Source organism: Notamacropus eugenii, chromosome 1 (genome assembly GCF_028372415.1).
Source record: "Notamacropus eugenii isolate mMacEug1 chromosome 1, mMacEug1.pri_v2, whole genome shotgun sequence".
Taxonomy (NCBI): Eukaryota; Metazoa; Chordata; class Mammalia; order Diprotodontia; family Macropodidae; genus Notamacropus; species Notamacropus eugenii.
The window spans coordinates 692,668,914-692,690,100 of NC_092872.1; the positions used below are offsets into that span (position 1 = coordinate 692,668,914).

Here is a 21,187-nt window from a genome sequence, read left to right on the forward strand (position 1 = left end):
AGGGTCACCTCTCTTATCAGAGATTGGAGGGAAGGAGAAAGTAGGCTGTGAGGTCAGGTGGTTTCAATATGAAGAGAAGAGGAAAAGAGGGGACTCAGAACAGTTGTCCTCAATTTCCTCGGTAAGAAGTTCTCAGCTGGAAGATATAGAGAGCAAGAGGTATGCAAGGGTTCATGAGAGAAGAGCTTCTGGAGGGAGGGAGGTAGGGAATCAATTAGGGAGGAACAAAATGATTGCCCTCCTGCTGGAAAGGCCCAGTTGATGTAGGATAACATGGACCTGTAGGGTAGTCAATCAGTATCCTTGTGGTATCCTTTAGCTCCATGATGAGTAGGAGCCAAGGAGTTGGAAAGCAGAAGTAAGAGTAGAGGGATGAGAATACAGGAAGTTGCAGAGTTGAATTGGTAATTGTAGGATTGTGATTATCAAGAGAGCAAATCAAAGTCAGAGCAGGGCTAATGGCCTGAGGAAGTACTCAGGAGTGGTGGGATTGTGGAGATTCTGATTAAGGTAAAGAATAAATTTAGGAAGGGTGAATAATTGAGAGGGATGAAATAATAGAAGGTTAGGCTCAGGGAGGGTATGTTAAAATTTTTTTGTTTGTTTATCTTAAGGAAGTAGAATACTTGTGGGTAATGGTGAGATTCAAGGTGTAACAGAATCCCTGTGTGTGGGTCATTTAAGTTGAGGACACTGAGGACACTGGGCATTTAGCGAGTGAGAACCAAGGTGAAGAAAGGTATTACATATAAGATAAGCTGTATGTTGGAGATAAAGTATTCCAGAAGGATATGGTGAGGAGGAAGAGCACTCCAGGAATAAGGGAAGCAGAGACAACAGGTGGAGAGCCATTCATGGGTGAGGGACAGAGAGAAGACTAGTCTGGCAAGCCTGAAAAATACAGTAAGAGGTGAGTGAGGACCAGGTCATGAAGGGCTTTAAAAGACAAACAGAGAATTGTGTATTTTCTCCTAGAGACAAGGAGTCACTAGAGTTTATAGAACTGGGGAGTGACCCCAGCCATACCTCCACCTCAGGAATATCACCTTGGTACTTGTGTGGAGGATTATCAGAAGTAGAGAGAGACTTGAAGCAGACAACCCAGTTAAGCAACCATTGCAACAGACCAAGAGAGGGACCTCTCAACAGAAATGTACCCTCCTCAGCCTCTGGTTTGAAGTAGCTGCCCCCCTCTCTTCCTAATTCACCTCCAAGCTAAAGGGCCATTTTATCTAGACTGAAATAAGATTTTAAAAAAATGTGTTGGTCAGTGAATTCTAATTCACCGTGAAGAAGAGGAATGTAAGCAGAGTACATGTTTAAGTTTCTTTTATATTATTAACATTTTTGCATCATTTTAAGTTTAAAGAATCAACAAAACAGTAAATCAAGGCCAGATTTGCAGTGTTTGCCCATTTCAGAGGATGAACACTCACACTGCAAATTAAGCAATAGATTTTTTGGGGACCCTCCAGAATACCTTTGGTTAACATTCCATCTTTGGAAGTGCTGAGACTGGCTTTCTTTCTTTTCTTTTCTTTTTTTCTTACCATTTAAGCCCCACTTTTGATATCATGTGTGTATGGAGGAGATGGGTGCATTTTAGGCCTGAGGCTACATATGTCCTTCATTTAAAATCTCCCGGGCTCCAACATTGCTGGAAAATGCTATTTCTAAGCTTTACTTTTATAGCATTTGTCAGATCTGAATCCAAGATTTTTAGCCAACAGATCCTATCAACCAGCATCCCCTCCTCCGCCATCAAATGACCTCTTCACTGAGGTAACTTGCCACCCCAAACCCCCATATTACACAGCTCCCTTGAGCATACCAGATACTGTCAAATACCACTAAAGAAATATCTTCCTGAACTTTGTGGTTCAAAAATATTTGTAATCTGTCCAAAATTAGATCATCATAGACCATCAGGGCAGAAAGAGGCCTTAGTTGGAAGAAACTAGAGAATGTTCACCTAAAGAAGAATGTCAAAGCTGGAAGGGGTTTAGAATATAAGAATATGGAAAACAGAATGTTAGAGACAGAAGAGACTTAAAGACATGGGATAAATAAATCATAGAAGATATAATGTCCAAGCTGGAAGGTGTTTAGAAAAGTGAGGACTAGATAGTACAGTAGCTAGAGTGCCAGACCTGTAGTCAAGACCTGAGTTCAAATCCCACTTGAAACACTAATTCTAAAACCCAATCCAAACCACACAGCCTTTCTAAGACTCAGTTTACTCATCTCTAATACAGGGATAAAAATAGAATCCTACCCCCCACAGGGTTGCTATGAGGCTCACATTTGATAATAAGCTCTAAATAAATATTAGTTATTATTAAGCTAGAATCTCAAAGGTAAGAGAAAATTTAAGTCAGAGAATGTTAGAACCTAGAATGTCAGAGTTGGAAGAGACCTTAGGACAGAGAATGTTAGAACATAAGACGTTATAGTTGGAAAGACATTTTAAAAGCTCATCTTGCCCAAACCCCTTATTTTATAAATTAGGAACCCCAAGCCCAGAAAAACAAAAGAAATACATTGTCTTAGGTGACATAGTGTAATGGAACTAAAAATCCATGATTCCCCACTCCCACACCAAAGCTATTTGGAGGCTATTTTTTATTTGTTCTAATTTCTTTCCCCTTCAGGTCTTCATATTTTTAATATGGATTTTCTCTAGTACATCAGAAAATTTCAGCTTCAAGACAAAGTATTTTATTTCACAACAAACTGTTCTCCCTTTTTTGTTGCTCTTTTAGGGTAAGAGGGAGATGATTTGGAGTTTATGATTGGTTTTAATTATATCGAGGCATTCAACGGCAAATGTCTCTGCGATCGGGGGAAAAATCACAAAGTTAAACGGAGGAAATCCTGTAATTTCAAAAGTAAACAGCAGCTCCAGTGTTCATGTGTTCCCTCCATTGGACCTTGCATGGCTACATCTCTGGGAATTGTCCGCTGCTATTCATTTTACAGGCGAGGCAGACACAGAAGGCCCAGGCCCCTCGTAGATGGAGAGTTGAGCTAAAAACAGTACCAGGGCCGCTGGGAGGGGGCCCGGCGGGCCTCTAATTGCTCAGTTCCTCCCTTGTTCTTTATTGTTGACTCTGATCCGGAGGCAGGCGACCTGGGGAGCAAAGCTCACTTTGATTTGGAGAGGGAAAGGTTGTTTGCAGGTGTCAAAACAAAATCTTCCAGGAGAGGGAGAGGAAAATTCAGCCCGGCAGGCCATTATCACAGGTGTGTTGCCAGCAAAAATGATTGTTTCTTCATTTGCAGGCCCAGGAAACAGGATGTGCATGATGGCAGAGGCCAAGTATAGCAAATGAAGAACGTTAATGGGAGATTTCCATTTCCAGAGGCCTCCGGTTAGAACTGTCTCCATCCAGCTACCTGCCAAAGGCTAAAAAATGGGAACTAAAAGGGGGAGAGAGTCTGGTGAAGGCAAAGTACTAAAGCCCTCTTTCTGTTGCCTCACTGTGGGGTCAGATTGACTCTGGGAGGCCCACAAGGGCTATGCCAAGACATCGTAATCCCTGGCAAGACCTACAAAACTGGAAAGGCTCTCAGGATGGGCCTACTGGTAGGCTGGATCTATTGTCTAAGGAGTGAAGAGGAGGTCAATAGGAAATGAATATTTCTAAGAACAGCCATCTAAGGCATAAATGAGACACAGTATGGGGTACAGGATAGATGACCATCCTGAGAGTCAGGAAGGCCTGAGTTCAAATCCTTCCTTCAGCTCTCCTACATGTCTCCTCCCCACTCACATGGCCACCACCCTGGGGCAGGCCCTCATCACTTAGCCTCTAGCAACAGTGTTTCAGTCTGTCTCCCCACTATAGTTCATCCTCTTCTCAACATCTGGTCATGCTGCTCCTGACCCTGATCAATAAATTACAGTGGTTTCTTATTATCTCCAGAATCAAATATGAAATCTTTGCCTTTTTTTAAGATTTTTTTTAATTTTTCCCTAATTACACATGAAAACAATTTTAACATTTTTTTAAATTTTGAGTTCCAAATTCTCTTCCTCCCTATCTGCCCTTTAAAACCTTTCGCAGCCTGACCCCTCTTTACCCTACTAGTCTTCTTATGCTTTAATACCCTCCACACGCTATGTAATGAAAGAATACAGACCTTCTTGCTGCCCCATTTCACCTCCTGATTCTGAGACCCTAACCAAGAAGACTCACCCTCCTTACTTCCATGCCCTGGTTTCCCTGGCTTCCCTCAAGACTCAGATCAAATCCAACCTTCTGGCCTTTCCTATTCCTTTCCCACTGATAATGCCTTCCCCTTTCAGATTACCTTCTAATTTCTTCCCTTCTTCTTCCTTTCATTTTGTTTCTTCTTTCTTTTAAGGTATCTTTCTAACTATTATCTATCTACCCATATTATATCATATTCTCTTATGATCTGATTTTACATTGTTATACTGCTATGACATAACAGTACATTTCTCTGCATATATAGGGATATATAGATATATGTATATGTTTTAGGATATTGTCTCCACCCTTTCATTGTGATCTCCTTGAGCATAGGGACCCCATTTTTGCCTTTCTTTGTATCTCTAGCATTTAGTAAACTGCACGGCATATAGTAGGGACTTAATAAATGTTTGTTGATTCACTAACTGACTGGACCTGTCATTGTTCTAAGCAACTTTTCTGAGAACATAAATTAGACTACCGATTGATCTGAATGAGTAGAAGGTGTTTGTACACTGGGGATGCCCCACCATGAGTCCTGGCATCTCCCCCTACCATGAATATATGGATAGAAGGAGGGGAAACTTACCCAGATGACATCACAGACCTTTTGAAGTACTGAATTAATGAATGATTTTCATCTATTCGACATGAATTATAGCCTGCAATAGACCAAGATCTCCACAAGTACAGAAACAGCCCTTCTATGGAAAACAGAACTGAGTAACAGCCATTTTACCAAATCCTGTGCACACCAAGCACAGAGGGAACTGTAGCCAAGTCAGAAAGTCTCCTGGACAGGTGTTGGGAAAGCCCTGGCAAGGGAAGAAAAAGAATCTATTGGCTCCTAGCTAAGATGTCCCATTCTGTGTTTTCTCTTTCAGGATGTTAAAAAGACATTTCTTTATGAGAATTTGATGGGAAAATGCTATCAATCAGCATGTAATGTCATGCATACAATTGAAAACTAATTGACATTGAGTTTAATAACAGTAATAACAGCTACTATTTATAGAGTAGTCTAAGGCTGGAAAGTACTTTCATAAATATTATCTCATTTGATTCTTGCAACAATTCTGCCAAAAAGGTTCTATTATTATTCCCATTTTACAGATGAGGAAACTGTGACAGAAAAAGGCTAACTGACTTGTCCAGGGTCACACAGTTAATAAGCATCTGAGACATGATTTGAACTGAGATCTTCCTAACTCTGTCCCCAGTTAGTCCTCTGTCTACTACCCCATCTCAATGCCTAGCAATGAGGTGAAGTCACAACGGTCAGAAAATAGGCAAAGGTGGCACAGTTTAAATATTCTTTGCAAAAATAAGGTGTGGCCAACTGCCCCATAAAGGCTGAAGGCATACCTCAGTTAAGTTAACAATATAAAGATTTCTCTTCACACATGATCTATCTGATCCAGTCAAGTTTCTCCCCATAAGCCCCATCTTCTGGTAACATGTCTCAAGCAACATCATCACTCTTACCCAGAATCCTCTGCATGGACCTCTTTCTGCCTTCCTCATTTCCCTAATTTAGAAACATCCTTCACTCATGCAGTCCTACCCTAGAAGAGGCCTTATTAAAGGAATTTCCACCTTATCTTCCTAGATCACCAATTTTCAGTGCTAGAAGGGGCTTCAGAACCTAAGCATAGAATATTAGAAACAAGATGGACCTTAGAACATAGAACACCCAGCACCTTAGAACTTAGAATAAGACCTTAGAAGTTAGATTGTCAAAACCAGAAGAGATCTTAGAATGTGGACTATTAGAACCATCAAAAAATAAACAAAAGAGAACAAAATCAATTACAGCTCTAAGTGCAATAAATCTAAACATCTCTGCAGTTGAATTTGGAGATGTAGATTCAGTTCTCCTGTTGTAGGCCAGTGCTGGTCGTTATTGAGCCATTGTGCTGATGTCTGACTCCTCATGATCCTATTTGGGGTTTTCTTGGCAAAGATCCTAGAGTGGTTTGCCATTTCTTTCTCCAGCTCATTTTACAGAGAGGAAATTGAAGCAAACAGGGTTAAGTTATTTGCCCAGGGTCACAAAACTAGTAAGTGTCGGAGGCCAGATTTGAACTCAGGAAAATGAGTCTTTCTGCCTCCAGATCCAGTGCTCTGTACACTATGGCACCACCTAACTACCTCAGGCCAGTGGTAGCCAGATGTCTATTCCTTCCCCCTGGATAAGTCAGTTCAGTGCCCATATCTCATTTGGGATGTGTCCAATAAGAAGTGGAAGAATGGGGAGTCATTAAAAGGAGCTATTAGTAATTGCTTGGATTTAACAAAAACCACAAGAGCTCATCTCAGTGTTGACATTGTTGCTTCAAGGTCTGCTGTCACAAAACCCAAGCAACTTGAGGGAGAGTAGAAACAGCCCTGGGTGCAGAATCAAAAGATCCAGATTTGTGTCCTGGCTTTGCCAGTAACTCATTCTGTGACCTTGAGTGAGTCCCTTTGCCTCTTTGCCTCTAATCCACCACCTTCTCCTACTAGTACTTTCCCTCTGAGATGACCATCATCCGTTTACAAGGCATATATCTTGAAGGCCCATGGTTTTGATATGTTTTTTCTCTACCGTTTGAATGTGAACTCCCTGAGGTCAGGGACTATTATTTCACCTATCTGTGTAACCCCAAGGCTTAGCATGAAACTTCCCACCTAGAAAGTGCCCTGTAAATGTTTGTTGTCTGAGTTACTTTTTTCTAGGACCCAGTTTCTTTATCCACAAAATTGTGGAGTTATAGGCTAGATTATTTCAAAGGTCTCTTCCAACTCTAACATTCTACAATATGGTGGACCATAAGAAGTTCACGATCTTAGGATGCTGATTTCAGACACAAAGAATATGCTAGAGTATATGTGTGTGTGTGTGTATTTGTGTATTTGTATATGTGTGTGTGTATATACACACATACATTCATACTTGCTAGAGAATATTAAGACCCAGGCATGTCCTCTAGCCTAACTGGGTACATCTTCTTCTCCTTTTTAGCTGTGTAACCTTGAGCAAATCTCTGAACTCTAATTCCCACATCTGTCCAAAGAAGGGATTGATTTAAGTGATCTGAGTCCCTAATTGTTACTAAAGAATCCTAGGATTTTCATAAGGAAAGAGGCTTTTTACACCCAAGACCCAAAGAACAGAGACCATAGTGTCCCCTCAAGGATCAACACAGCCCTATCTTCTCAACCTCCAGAGAAGTGTTTTCTCTCTTATCCAAGCCTTGACCCTCTTACTTGAGGGGATCTTAACCTGGGTTCTATAAACTTTTTTTGTATTTTAACATTTTGAAAACTGCATTTCAACGTAATTGATTTATTTTGTAATCTCATATATTTTGTTTTATACATTTTAAAACATTATTATTAGAAGAGGTCTATGTGTTTCACCAGACTGTCAAAAGAACTTATGCCACAAAAAAAGGTTAAGAACCCCTGCCTTACACAAAGGAAAGATGCCTTCATCCATTCTTCTATGAGAGATGAGGCTTTGAAGGCACCCCAAACCCCCAAATGAATGGTGACAATATTTCTATTAGAAAATATGTGTTGAGTAGTGAGGCCTGTGAAGCTGGAAGTAGGGGAGAGATGCAGGATGGGGTAGCACAGATCAGGGAAGAGATACAGAAAGGAGGTATGTGATCACCCAAGACAGACTTCATCATCCCCCGAGATTAGTGGCCTGGGGTCAGCCCTGGTGCTGAGTCCTGCTTCCAAGATTTATTCCCTCCTGACTTGCACAGCATCCTTCCACAGCCCAGCAGATGGACTCCATTTTGACAGCATTCTGACAGACTAAAGTGGGCTCCTTGTCTCATCCCCAGACACAGACCCTTGATCATCTTGACGTCCGCCTAGTCTTCAAACCCACTTGCTGCCATCAGTCTGACAAGAGCTCAAAATCACAACGCTGTCTCCAGGGACCCCCGATGATTGTGCTGTTTCTGTAGAGCTCATCATGGGAAAATCACCTCTGTGGATTCACAGAATATAGAATGTCAGAACTAGAAGAGACCTTAAAACAAAGAATGGTAGAGGATAGAATGTAGAATGTTGCAATTCAAAGGCACCTGCACTCAGAATGATAGGGCCTGAAAAAACCTTCAGAATGTCCTCACTCTGTGATCTTGGCGAAGCAACTTTTCCTCTATGAGAGTAAGCTTTCTCATTTGTAAAATTAGATGTTGGGTTAACTAATTTTTAAGTTCCTTTCTTCCTCTAAATTCCATAATAATACCAATATAGAATACTGGAACAAAGAATGTTAGAACTGGAAGGAGACTTTAGAATACTGAGTTTGGGATTTGGATAAGATTAGAAGGAAAGACAATAAAACATACAAAGTTCGAACTGGAAGGAAACTTAGAGACCATATTGATAAACCAGTTACCTCATTTTAAGGATAAGGAAAGTGAAGCCCAGAGAAGGAGATCCACTTGGCCAAAGTCATACCGTAAATCAATAGCAAAGCCACTGAAGTCTCCAGAAGCCCAGTCTTGGGGTCTTTTTAATGGATATGCCCAGAACTGAGACACTGGGATATAATGACTACTGTGGATGTTAATTACTTATGTCTTAAACTTTGAATAGAAGACAGAGTGAATTCATGGGAAAGAGCATTGGTTTGAAGTCAGATGATCCGGTTCAAATCTTAGCTCCAACACTAGCTATGTAACCTTAACCAATATTTTCACCTCCGAGTCCAAGTTAAATGTGGATACTTTTCCACAAGGAAAGTACTTTATAAACTATTAATTTGCTATAAAAATGAGAACCATTCTTAATGGTCCAGTGAAAAGAGCACAAGATTTAGAGTGAGAGGACCTGGGTTGAAATCCTCTCTCTGTTATTCATCACTTGTGTGATCCTGAGTGAATCACTTACTCTTTGCTTTCTATAAGGAAAAGGACCTGGGCTAGATGATTTCTGGAGTGCTAAACTTCTAACTTTAAAAGCATGACCCCATTACTGTTACTCATGTAAAAAACCTAGGTAAAAGTGTTTATCATTAGCAAATTATACAGTGAACCTCCTTTTATGCCAACTTCAGAAGATAGACAGACAGACAGATAGACAGACAGACAGATAGATGGATAGATAAATGCATAGATACATGGATGGATAGAAGGATGGATGGATGGATGAATGGATGGATGGATGGATGGATGGATACATAGATTAGATAGATAGACAGACAGGCAGACAGATATATAGAGAGATAAAGAGAAAAAGAACTATATTTTGAAAATGATTTCCTAGGAACCGAACTATCTGACAGCCAGCAAGTCACTGAACTTCTCTGGGCCTTAATTTTCTCGTGAACCCATGACTAGAATGACATTTTTATAAAAATGCTTTTAGGGAGCCTGTAGTAATGCTGTGAGCTCTCTGGAGAATGAGGTGAGCTCTGGGCTTTTCCTGCTTTGTTGATTGATGGGTACAAAGCCATTCATCTATACAGCCGACAGGGCTCTCTAGGGTTTGGTTACTAGAATACTCTCCAGAGACAGTGACTAGAATTCCCTAGCTTGCGGATACTGTAAGAGATTTGTGTCTGATGGGTAAGGGAGCTGGAGGGAGTAGGGAGCCAACAGCTAACAAGACTGTTCTTGTTGAGTCTTTCATTTTCTACTCTTCTTGACCCCATGAATCATGGCTTGCCAATGATGTCCATGGTGTTTTTCTTGGCAAAGATACTGGAATGGTTTGCCATTTCCTTCTCCAGCTCATTTTACACATGAGGAAATTGAGGCAAAGTTAAGTGACTTTTCCAGGATCATACAGCTAATACATGTCTGAAGTCAAATTTGAACTCAAGTTTTCCTGACTCTAAGCCAGCACTATATCCACTGAGTCACCTGGCTGCCTCCTCAATTAAGATTTGTTGTTTTTTAGTCAATTACTCATGTCCAACTCTTCACAATGCTATTCCAGGTTTTCTTAACAAAAATACTAGAGTAGTTTTCCATTTCCTTTTCCAGCTCATTTTACAAATGAAGAAACTGAGGCAAACAGGGTTAAATGACTTACTCAGGTCACATAGCTAGTAAGTATGTAAGGTCCCATTTGAACTCAAGTCCTCCTGATTCCAGGACTGGTACTCTATCCTCTGTGCCACCTAGTGGTCCCTGAGAAGACTCACCTTACTTTAAAGAATCACAGACTGACTGAATGGATCCTTAGTAATCATTAAGTAGTATTGCATAATGAGTTGTATGCTGGAGACCTGTTCTCAAATCACATTTCTGTTACTTGCTAGCTAAAGGACCATAGAGAAGTCATTTAACCACTCTGACCCTCAGTTTCTTCATTTGCAAAGGGAAGGCAATGATGCCTCTTACTCCTAATTCCTTGGATTGTTGTGAGACTCAAAATAAACATCTATAAAGATCTTTGCAAACATTAAAATCCCATAAAATAACAACATTTATTTCTGCAGCCCCATTTGAACAGAGAATGAAATTCCCTCAGAGAAGGGGGATAACTTCTCCATGATAGCCTAGCCAACTGTGGCAAAAATGAGATTGGGACCTAGGTCTCCTGCTTCTCTGTCCCTGCCTCTCACTGCTCCATGTTCTCCCATTTGATCAGGTCCTCATTGGAAAGAACCATCCCAATTTTTCCCCTACAAAACTACATGTTAGTTTTGTTACAGTTACCTTAGTGTTCCCAGGAGAAGAAGCCCCACCCAGGAGCATAAGCATTCTGAATAAAAAATGGTGGAGGTGAGATGTTGCATGTCTGCTCATGTATAGCATCTATGTTTTGAGAAAGCACATAGGACCCGTGAATAAGGATAGACCATCTGGTGTAGAAAAAACAGAACAGTCTAAAAATTGGGTCCAGGCTCTTGTACCCAAGGTCTATGTTACCCTGGGCAAGTGACTTCTCTTTCTGAACCTCAGTTTCCCCAACTGTAACACAACAGGGTCAGACTATCTACCTTCCAGACCTGACAGTCTACAAATCTAAAAATAGAAAAAAAGAGAAGCAATGAGAAACGGAAGGGCCTCACTGCAGGTGTGAATGGCTGTTCTTCTGTGTTACATCTCAGTAAACAGAATAAACGCTCCTCCGAGTGTGGCTGCCTTCCAATCAGGCAGGGCAACGTGCTGAGACTGCTAATGGATCCACTGTCTCACAGGCTTCCTCTCCCAGGAAAAACGCTCCTGGGGGTCTGATTGGAGGTGTTGGGGGGTGAGAGGGCAGGCATCTAACTCCAGGTCACCTGGCCCCAAGCTTGTTCACCAAGCCAGCCAGAGCTTTGGAGATTCACTCTAGCCAGAAAGTTCACTTGGAGTCTGCACATTTTCTGGTATAAAATATTTAATTCCTCTGAGTTCCTCCATATTTCTGGGGGAAATAGAATCTGTCCCCTATTACATTTCCTCGAAGATTCACCTTCCTTTTTGTAAATCACTTTAGGTTTACGTAGTACTTTCTCATACACACACACACACACACACACACACACACACATACACACACATCCCTGTGAGACAGAGGGCACATGTAATATTGGCTCTATTTTTTAGATAAGAAAAAAATTAGTCCCCCAAAAGAGAAAGGACCTGCTGAAAAGGGCAGAGCTAATTAAATGGTGAGGTTGGGACTCAAATCCAGTTTTTTTCTGCTCTAAATCCAGTACAGAATCATAGCATTTTACAGTCAGAAAGAGAGCATTTAGTTCTATAGCTGAAAAAGAATTCCCATTCCAACATTCTGGATCAGTGGTCCAGACTCTGCTTGAAGACTTCCAGTGAAGAGAACCCCTCTTCTAGGTGGCGCAATTGTGATAGTTCCAGGCCTGAAGTCTGGAAGATCTGACTTAAAATCCAGCCTCAGATACTTATTAGCTGTGTGATTGTGGGCAAGTCACTTGATCTCTGTCTGCCTCAATTTCCCCATGGGTAAAACAAGGTTGGGGAAGCTAGGTGGCACAGTGGATAGAATGGCAGGATAGAAAGTCAGGAAAACTCACCTACCTGAGTTCAAATCCATCCTCAGATACTTACTGGCTTTGTGACCCTGAGCAAGTCAGAACTGAACACAGCACTCTAGGTGTGGTCTGACCAGGTGAGAGGATGATGCTACACTACCACTCTTTACCACAAAGTCCTCCAGAGTCAAGTCATTTCCTCTGGCAATGTCACAACATTGTGACCATATGTTCAGAGACAAAGTCTGAGTTTGAATGCTGTGCTAGGAATGTAGGAAGTGCTCATTAAATCCTTTCGAGAGAGCAAATATTCCCTAAAGGGTGATGTCCTCATTCTGTTCTTTAGAGCCAGTTAGTTAGAACAGAATCTATCTTCCAAATGGCAAAAACCCAAAAGAGGCTGCCCTCCCCATAGCACATATGCAGGTCTGTGGCATGTTTGACCAGGAAAAGAGATTTAGGGGAGATCTGAGTCTCCTTTGTAAATATAAGATGAGAAAATGATAGAGATCAACCAGTTCAATTCTGTCATCTTATGAGTGAGGAAACTGAGTCAATCAATCAAGCAACAAGTTTTTCTTCAGTATCTATCAAGTATCAGGTGCTATGTCAGGCAGTGAGGATATAAAAACAAAAACTTAAATAATCTCTGCTCTCCCCCAGGGATGATTTCCTTTCACTTAAGGTCTTTAAGCAAAGGCTAGATAACTATTTGCAGTGTGGGAAGGGTTCTTGTTCTAATCTGAAATAGACTGGGTGACCTCTGAAGTCTCTTCAAACTGAGATGGAAATGACATGTCCAGAGACATGCAGCTAGTAGGTGACTAAATCAGGCTTTGAACGAGGGTGACTCAGCAGATAGAGCATCGTGCCTAGAGTCAGGAAGACCTGAATTCAAATAACTAGCTATATGACCTTGGGCAAGTCACTTAACCCTATTTACTTCAATTTCCTCATATGTAAAATGAGCTGGAGAAAGAAATCTTTGCCAGGAAAACTCCAAATGGGGTCATGAAGAATCAGACAAAACTGAAACAATTGAAAAACAAGAAAACCTCTTACTCCAGATCTGTTATTCATATCAATACATTTTGCTGCCTCTGTCTAAAGTACCATTACTTGGACTAAACCTGTTTCTCTTGGTCCCTAAGGCTAGAATTAGAGCTTAAAGCTGAGTCTTCTTTTTTGGTGTGGTTTCCACAATTCAATTATAAGCTTCTTGAGAGTAGGGATTGTTTTAATTTTTTTTATTTGTACTACCCCACACAGCACATCATAAGCACTAATTCATAAATGCTTTTTATTCATTTCCTGAATTCATTCAATGAGGGAAGTTATGAAGTAGGGCACAGTGGGGCAGGGAAATTTTGCTTTCTTATTTAAACGTGCTAGGCACAGCATATCTCCCAAAGTAAGTCTGCCAAGGGTCAAGACAGGCAACTTCCATCTTCCTGAGAGTAACAACTTCCATCTATGACAGAACAAGACAGCCTCCACCTCTTGAGCCCAATTTCCCATGTGGGATATGGAGAACATCTGGGATAAAGAGGAATGACCTACCCTCTGATTTCAGGCCTTCCATATCCTACTGCACCCATCCTTCAAGGGAAGAGGAAGAGGAAAATTGGTGGGGAATGGGACTTTTTTCTCCTGTGGTATAGGATTGACTTTCATCTCCAGCTGTACCCTTTTCCTGCCTAATCTCCAGCCTTTGCAGAAAAGTGGATGTGTGAAGTGGATCCTCCCCTCTGGCTACTGGACTATATGCCTCCCATCTCATATTACACTTCTTTCTAGCCCAATCTCCAACTTTCACTGAGAAGAAGAATGGCACCTTCCACTCAATGATGAACACTCTCATACCTGGTCATACCCATCACATCCAAGTGAATCTGAACTGTAGACTATCATCCAAGCACTATTCACCACTCTAACCACTACCCAGTCCTCATTCCATCACCTCAACTCTCCCATCCCAAAGTTTCAACCAAACACCATCAAGACTTTTCCACTGTACCCTCTGGAATGCCTGTTCCATAGGCAACAAACTTCCTTCATCTTTAAATCATTTCTTCTCCCACTCTTTCCATCTACTAACCTTTACATCACTTCTCCCTAAAGACCCTGGCCACCTTTTCTAGTATTTTCTGTACCTTCATTTATTCTCCTTGGTTCCCTGATCAAGTCAAAGGAGTTGGAATACCTTTTCCTTCCCACTTCTACTTCCAGATTCTCCCCAGGCTTCTATCACTCAATAACATCTTCTCTTTTGAGGTCCATGCTATTCATATCTACCACCCAAATCAAAATCCTGGTACCTGTTGTCTACAAAACCCCAGGTTATCCCCCTTCTTTCCTCAATGGGTTCAATAACTGGTTCATAATTTTTCTCTCCTCCTTAATTCTTAATCTCATATTAGAAAACCTCAACATAAATACTGATTCTCTCTTTCAAATACCTTAAACACTGAGTTCCTCAACCTATTCACTACCTATGAGCTATTCCTACACCCCATCTGAGCCACATGCAAAAATAGTCATGCCCTTGATCTTGCTATCACCCAGAAATGCACTACTTCTATGTTAAAGTATTCTAAAATCCCCCTATCCAACCATAATCTATGTCTTTTCACCTCTCCCTCAACTTACAATACCCTCTTCTTCATCCACACTGAGACCTCTAATCCCTTGACCCCACAACTCTCTCCCAGACCATTTCTTGTGCACTAACCACTCTTTTCTTTTTTCCCCATTTTGACTCCTTGATGAACCAAGTCAATTCTACACTGTCCTCCTCCTGAAATTCTAGCCCCCTTATCACATTGCCAATTACACCCAGCAAAATCTCAGTCTTAGATCATTCCTACCATTTGCCACCTTCATTCCTACACATGTGCTGCTAAGAAAAGATGGATAAAATCATGCAACCATTCCTCTGGGTCCTCACTGCTACTAGACAATCCTTCTATACCTCCCTTAACAACTTACTATCCCACTCTCCACAATAGCTCTTTCAAACCTTTCCATCCCTTCTCAAACTTCTCAAGGCTCCCCCTCCATCCACTCTCTCAGCTGAGAAACATCTCATATTTAACAGAAAAAACGAAGTCATTCACCAAGAGCTCTCTCTTCTTCCCTCTTCCTCATTTCCTATCACTCAGGTACCTTCTGCCATTATCTCTTCCTTTACCCTGTCTCACATGTAATAATAAGTAATATAATACTAGCAGAATATAGTAATATAATAATAACAGTGCTAATGTAATAAGTAGCCTTATTCTTGACCAAAATTAACTTCTTTTTTGTTCAATTGATCCAATTCTATCCCTTCTCCCCCAAGACTGCCCTTTCTTTCACTTAATTTCGCTCTCTACCTATCTAGTGATTCATTTCCTACTGCCTACAAATATGCCCATATTTCCCCTATCCTGAAAAAACCCTCATTTGATCCTTCCACTCCAACTAACAATCATTCCATATTTTTTCTGTCCTTTGCAGCTGATCGAAAAGATCATCTATAATAGATAACTTTCTCTCTTACCATTCTTTTCTTAATCCCTGACATTTCAACTTCTGAGCTTATCATTCCAATGAAACTGCCCTCTCCAAAGTTACCAAATCCAATGGCCTTATCTCAATCTTCATTCTCCTTGATCTCTACAGCTTTTGACACTGTTGATCACTCTCTCATCCTTGATACTCTCTTCTCTCTAGGTTTCCAGGACACCATCCTTTCCTAGTGTTCTTCCTACCTACCTCCTTGACTGACCCTTTTATCTCTTTTTCTGAATCCTCTGCCAGATAATGGAGCAGTTAGGTGACAGAGTGGATAAAGTGAATGACCTGGAGTCAAGAAGACACCTCTTCCTGAGTTCAAATCTGGCCTCAGACACTTAGTAGCTGTGTGACTCTGGGCAAATGACTTAATCTTTTTCTACCTCAGTTCCTCATCTGCAAAATGAGCTGGAGAAGGAAATAGCAAAACACTGCAATATCTTTGCCAAGAAAATACTAAATGGGATCATGAAGAGTCAGACGTGATTGAAGTGTAAGAACCAGTAAACATGATGAATACTGTCAAGCTTTGAAAGACTCATATGAACTGATGCAAAAATGGGATAAACAAATCCAGGGAAACAATGAAGACCATGAGTGCCACGTTGTAAATGGTAAGATCACTGATAAATAAACCATTAACAACAACAACAACAGAATCTAAATGCTGTGAAATTATGACCAAGTTTGATCACAAAGACACAGTATGGAAAGGCACTACAACCATGCCATCCCCTCTTCTTTACAAAGCAGGGCAGAGATGAGGAAGGGAACTGTAGGTATGCAACACTGCATATATTGAAGGACTTGGCTGATGTGTTTATTACTTTTGCTAAGCTGTATCTTTTTTTCTCTTGTTAATACTCTGTTATAAGGAATGGTTCTCTGAAGGAGAGAATGGGAACAATATACAGTATTAGGAAACACAGGTGTGTGATAAAAAACATAAATAGCCACAAAAAAATTTTAAGTAAAAGGCTACAGAAATAGACTATTATTATTATCCTTGTTCCTCTTATACTTGATAGAATTCAGACAGAAATAGTCCTGGAACAAATGACTTAGGCTACTATTATTCTTTTCTCTTTAATGTTTGGCAGACTCTTGCTTGAGTGGATAAAATGATTGTGCCGTGTAATTGAGGACAAGTATCGGAATGTCAGCTCATCTTCTATAGGCTCAATCAAAGAGAATCTTTGGGATAATTCCAGTAGTAGACAAGAGACTGGGGTTGATACATACCTCATCTTGCTCCCACACAGTTTTGATTTCTTTTGCTAGATCTCTGTTTTCTAAAGCTTTTCATCCCATACAGTTTGGAGGTTATACGAATTCAATATGGAAACAGCTATTAAAGTGTAGCTCTTCAATTTTTATGGGCCAGTGTTATATCAATGTGTCTGTGAGCAATAGTTTTGTCTGTAATGATGCCCTCATTCCATTACATGCAATTTGTTGAAACCTCAAGGATATTTTGGGATTTGGAATCATTGTACAAGAGGCAGCATGGCAAAGTAGAAAGAGACTTAGACAGCAATCAAGAAGGTCTATGTTCAAGGCTTGCAGTTTGACTTTGGGTAAGTCACAACCTTTTAGCACTCTGGGCAATTTTCAGCAGCTATACCTGGAAAAAGAAGGTGCCAGGCTATACTAGTAGAGAGAGTTTCCTTTCCTGGGTGTTCCCCATACCAATAAAATCACAGATCCTGTCCCTCTTCATGGGGTAGAGATTTCTGAAGGGTAGTAAGTTTCTCCTTCATAGTTCTGGCCGCCTGATGATATCACTCTTCAGCAGATATTCAGTGCTAAAATTTTGCAACCTGCAGTGAAACACTGCACATTTTCTACCATTTTGTTGCAAAATCTACATTGATCAAAAAGTCTGGAGTCCTTAAGGATGCATAATTCCCAATATCAGTAGTATAGTCTTTCATCGCTAACTTGAACCCCTTCATATCTATAAAAAAATTAAAGAACCTTACTCAATCTTTTCCTTAGTGCTTCATTTTTGAAATTTTGGTGATTAAGATGATAAAGATACAATTCTAAATGTTCCTCCTCCCCATTATATTTCTGCCTAGCATAGAGAGCAGAGCAAACACTGTCTCCATCTCTAAGACCCTTTTTTTCCCCATTTCCTTTGTAGGTCCTGGTTTGTGTCTTCCTCTGTTTCCAAATGCACTCAACTCAAACTTATCATGCAGGTTATCAGGAAAGCATGTCTCTCTCTGCTTTACAGAAAAAGGTTAAACTCTGCCATGTTTGAATTTGAGAGCACCCCAAATCACATTCTAAACTTCCTTCAAGGGCCCTTTTTCCATTCATTAGTCCCAGAGAGGCTCAATTTTAAATTGTAAATGTAATCTTGCTGTGCTTCGAGCTTACTAATCGTTGTCAGTATTTTGAACAAAAAGAGAGCCCTTTTATTTAAAATGAAAATTAACTCCCTGAGTATCTACAACAGGGCTCTCAATAAGAAGACATTCTTGGTGCTGTTGAAATAAAAGCAATGAAACAGTGATGTTTCATTTTCCTCTGGACTTAATCAAGCTACCAATCAACAAATATTTACCAAGCATCTCCTTGGAACTCAGACTGGTGCAGGAACAAACAGGAGTCAGAGAACATCACAGAGGGTAGGAACTCTTAGAGGTTGTATGATCCAATCTCCTCATTTTTTCAGAGGAAACTGAGGGCCAGAGAGTCACCCAGTGATGACCAAGGTCAAGAGTCATTTAGTCCCACCTTATCTGAAAAACAAACCACCCAGTCCACTTCATCCAGTTTTTTCTTAAAGACCTCCGGTGTGGGAGAAGCCACTACCATCAAAGGCTACCTATTCCCCTTTTGGATAGTTCTAATGTTTTTGAAGTTGTGGTTTTCCCCTCATACATCAAGCTTGCATTGGTTTCTTTGCAACCCCTACCCATTATTCTTGAAGGGCCAAGGACAATTCTGGTTCATTTTCCATTCAACAACCCTTCCAAATTTTGAATTCTGCTACCATGCTCTCCTCCAAGCTTTCTCTTCTTCAAGTTCATCATTATAATCCCCATATATCAAGAACTCAAAGCCCTTCTCCAGTTGCCTTCCCCCAGACACATTTCACTTCTCAAGGGCTTCCATCAAGTGTGACATCTAGTACTTTAACACTCTACTTTAGATATGATCGGATTAGGGTAGAGTATAGCATGGCTATGGCCACCCCAGCCAATCAATAAATAAACATTCGTTAAGTGTTTAGTTTGTGCTAAGCACTGTCATTAAACACTGGGGGTTCAAAAAGAAACAAAAGACAGTCCCTGCCCTCCAGGAGCTTATAATCTAATGGACATCATGCCACTCCCAGTTTAGTTTAAGATTGCCTTAGCTCTCTCGGCTACCATGTAACATATCATAATGAGCTTGGAAATTGCTAAAACTTTCAGATTTTCTTCAAATAAACTGATGTCTGGCCTTGTTTTTCCTATTTTGTGAAGTTCATTGTCTGACTCCAAGTCTTTTCCAGTGTGCCCTGAACAAGAACTCCATCTATAGTAGGGCTACAAATTATAAATGTAGTGGAGGTGGAATGGGGCAAGTCAATATGACCATACACAATGTGTTTGGTAGATGTAGTTCACATATGAATTTTTAGCATGAGCAGACATTTTGTAACTGGTTTTAATCTGCTAACCAGGTGGTTAAGAAGACCATTTTGGATTGAATAGGGGAGCAGTCAGAAGGCACTAACTAACCAAAGCTAAGTGGTCTTCTGAATAGAGCTCTGAGTCTGGAGTCAGAAAGACTTGTGTTCAAATTCAGTCTCAGATGTTTACTAGCTGTGCGACCCTGGGCAAGTCATTTAACTTCTATCTGCCTCAGTTTTATAAAATTAGGATGCTAATAGAGCCTATCTAACAGGATTGCTGTAAGGATCAGAGGAGATATTTAAAAAATACTTAGGACAGTAACAATGCATAGAAGTTGTTTAGTGAATGTTTGCTCCCTTCTTCCTTGCTGTTTTTTGGTTGTGTCTTTTTTATTGTTTTGAGGGTTTTTGCTTCATTTTGTTTTGTCTGGGGAGTTGTTGTTGTTTTTGCCCATGTGGCTGCAATGAAGCGTAAAGTCAAAAATTGATGTCCACCTCCCAGTAGGGAAAGAGACATTCAGCCTTAATCTCTTCCCAACCTGGGCTACCACTACCTGGCCTGTGAGCATGTGGTCCTGAGATTGCTTCAGTCTCCGTGGTGTCTACTCTTCCTTATTTTAGATGAAAGAGTATTGGAGACAGTGACAACCTTTCAAGCTTCCCTATGTCAGCATGGTGAGCCAGCAGAGGTCCAGGAGATAGAGACTTTGCCAGGCTTTGCAGCCATGCAATCCAGCCAGAGGCTAGAAGATGGGACTTTGTGATCCAGAAAAACAAGAAGTACTTATTCCAGCAACAGCAGACAGGAAGACTCATCCAGTAGCTGAACTGCATTTGGCAGGGAGCTTGATAGGATGAATGCTGTGCAGAAACTGCTTTCAATCTGATCCCACTCTCCCCAGGGACCAAGGTGATATAGAAAAGAATGTAACCGAGAATATCAAGGGGAAATATCTATAGTTTCTTCTCTTGCTGTATCTTCTCAATAAATGTCCTTTTATTAGAGCTAATGGGTGTTAATTAGCTAAATAATGATGGTGGTTAACAGAGGGGAAAATACATGAGAATGTGAGCTCAAGTTGATTGCATTAGAGAAAGCCACCTCCAACCCTCAGAGATACTCCTAGAATTTTGTTAGGGAGATGTAGCCAACCTTGCTCTGAGAAAGTAAGTCGAGAGTACGGTATACTCCAGTCTACCCTCAAGGGAGTTTATCTTTCCGTTTGTATATTTTTGCAAACCATGTGGTGACACGTGACTACAATATACACAATATGAATTAACCAGCAAGGGTTAGTTGGAAAGGGGTGAAGGGGTGATGGATCTTCGTGACTTTTCCTCCTTTGTTCTGACAAAGAGAGATAATCTCTAATAATCATACCATCTCCCTGGGTCCCTGGATGGTATAAAACTGGTCCTGGGAGGCATCTCAGTTCTGTTCTTGGTGAAGGTGGTCATGCTGGACTTCAATTGTACTGGCTTTGGTTCCTTTTCTTCACAATGACCCTATGAGAAAACTGGAGCAAAAACGATAATCCCCATTTTACAAAGAAGAAAACTGAAGCTCTGAAGCTTTAAGTAAATTGACCAAGTAAAGAACAGAACTAGGACTTTGGACTCCAATTCCCTGAGTCCACAAGATTATTTTTTAAAATTAGGGAATACATTTGATTTAAAAAGTAAAGTGATTGCCCTAAGCTTCCATAGCTGCTTAATGGTAGAATTGGGACTAGAGCCAAAGATCTGACTCGTACATTTTCACTGACTTCCTTCTTCAGGACCCTGTATTATCATCCCACGTTGAGCACTTATCTATCAAACACCAAGGCCCAG

General features: G+C 40.7%; 1 long non-coding RNA gene across 2 annotated transcripts in view; it reads right to left on the reverse strand.

Moving 5' to 3' along the window:
- Positions 1-2,591: 2,591 nt before the first annotated feature.
- LOC140521187 (uncharacterized) overlaps positions 2,592-21,187 on the reverse strand; it is a 195,434-nt gene continuing 176,838 nt past the window's right edge. For both annotated transcript variants that reach the window (XR_011972826.1, XR_011972827.1), the window contains 3 exons: positions 20,736-20,871; positions 4,807-5,032; positions 2,592-3,420 (listed from right to left, as the gene is read on the reverse strand). This is a non-coding gene — a long non-coding RNA (uncharacterized lncRNA). The remainder of the gene's footprint in view (positions 3,421-4,806; positions 5,033-20,735; positions 20,872-21,187) is intronic.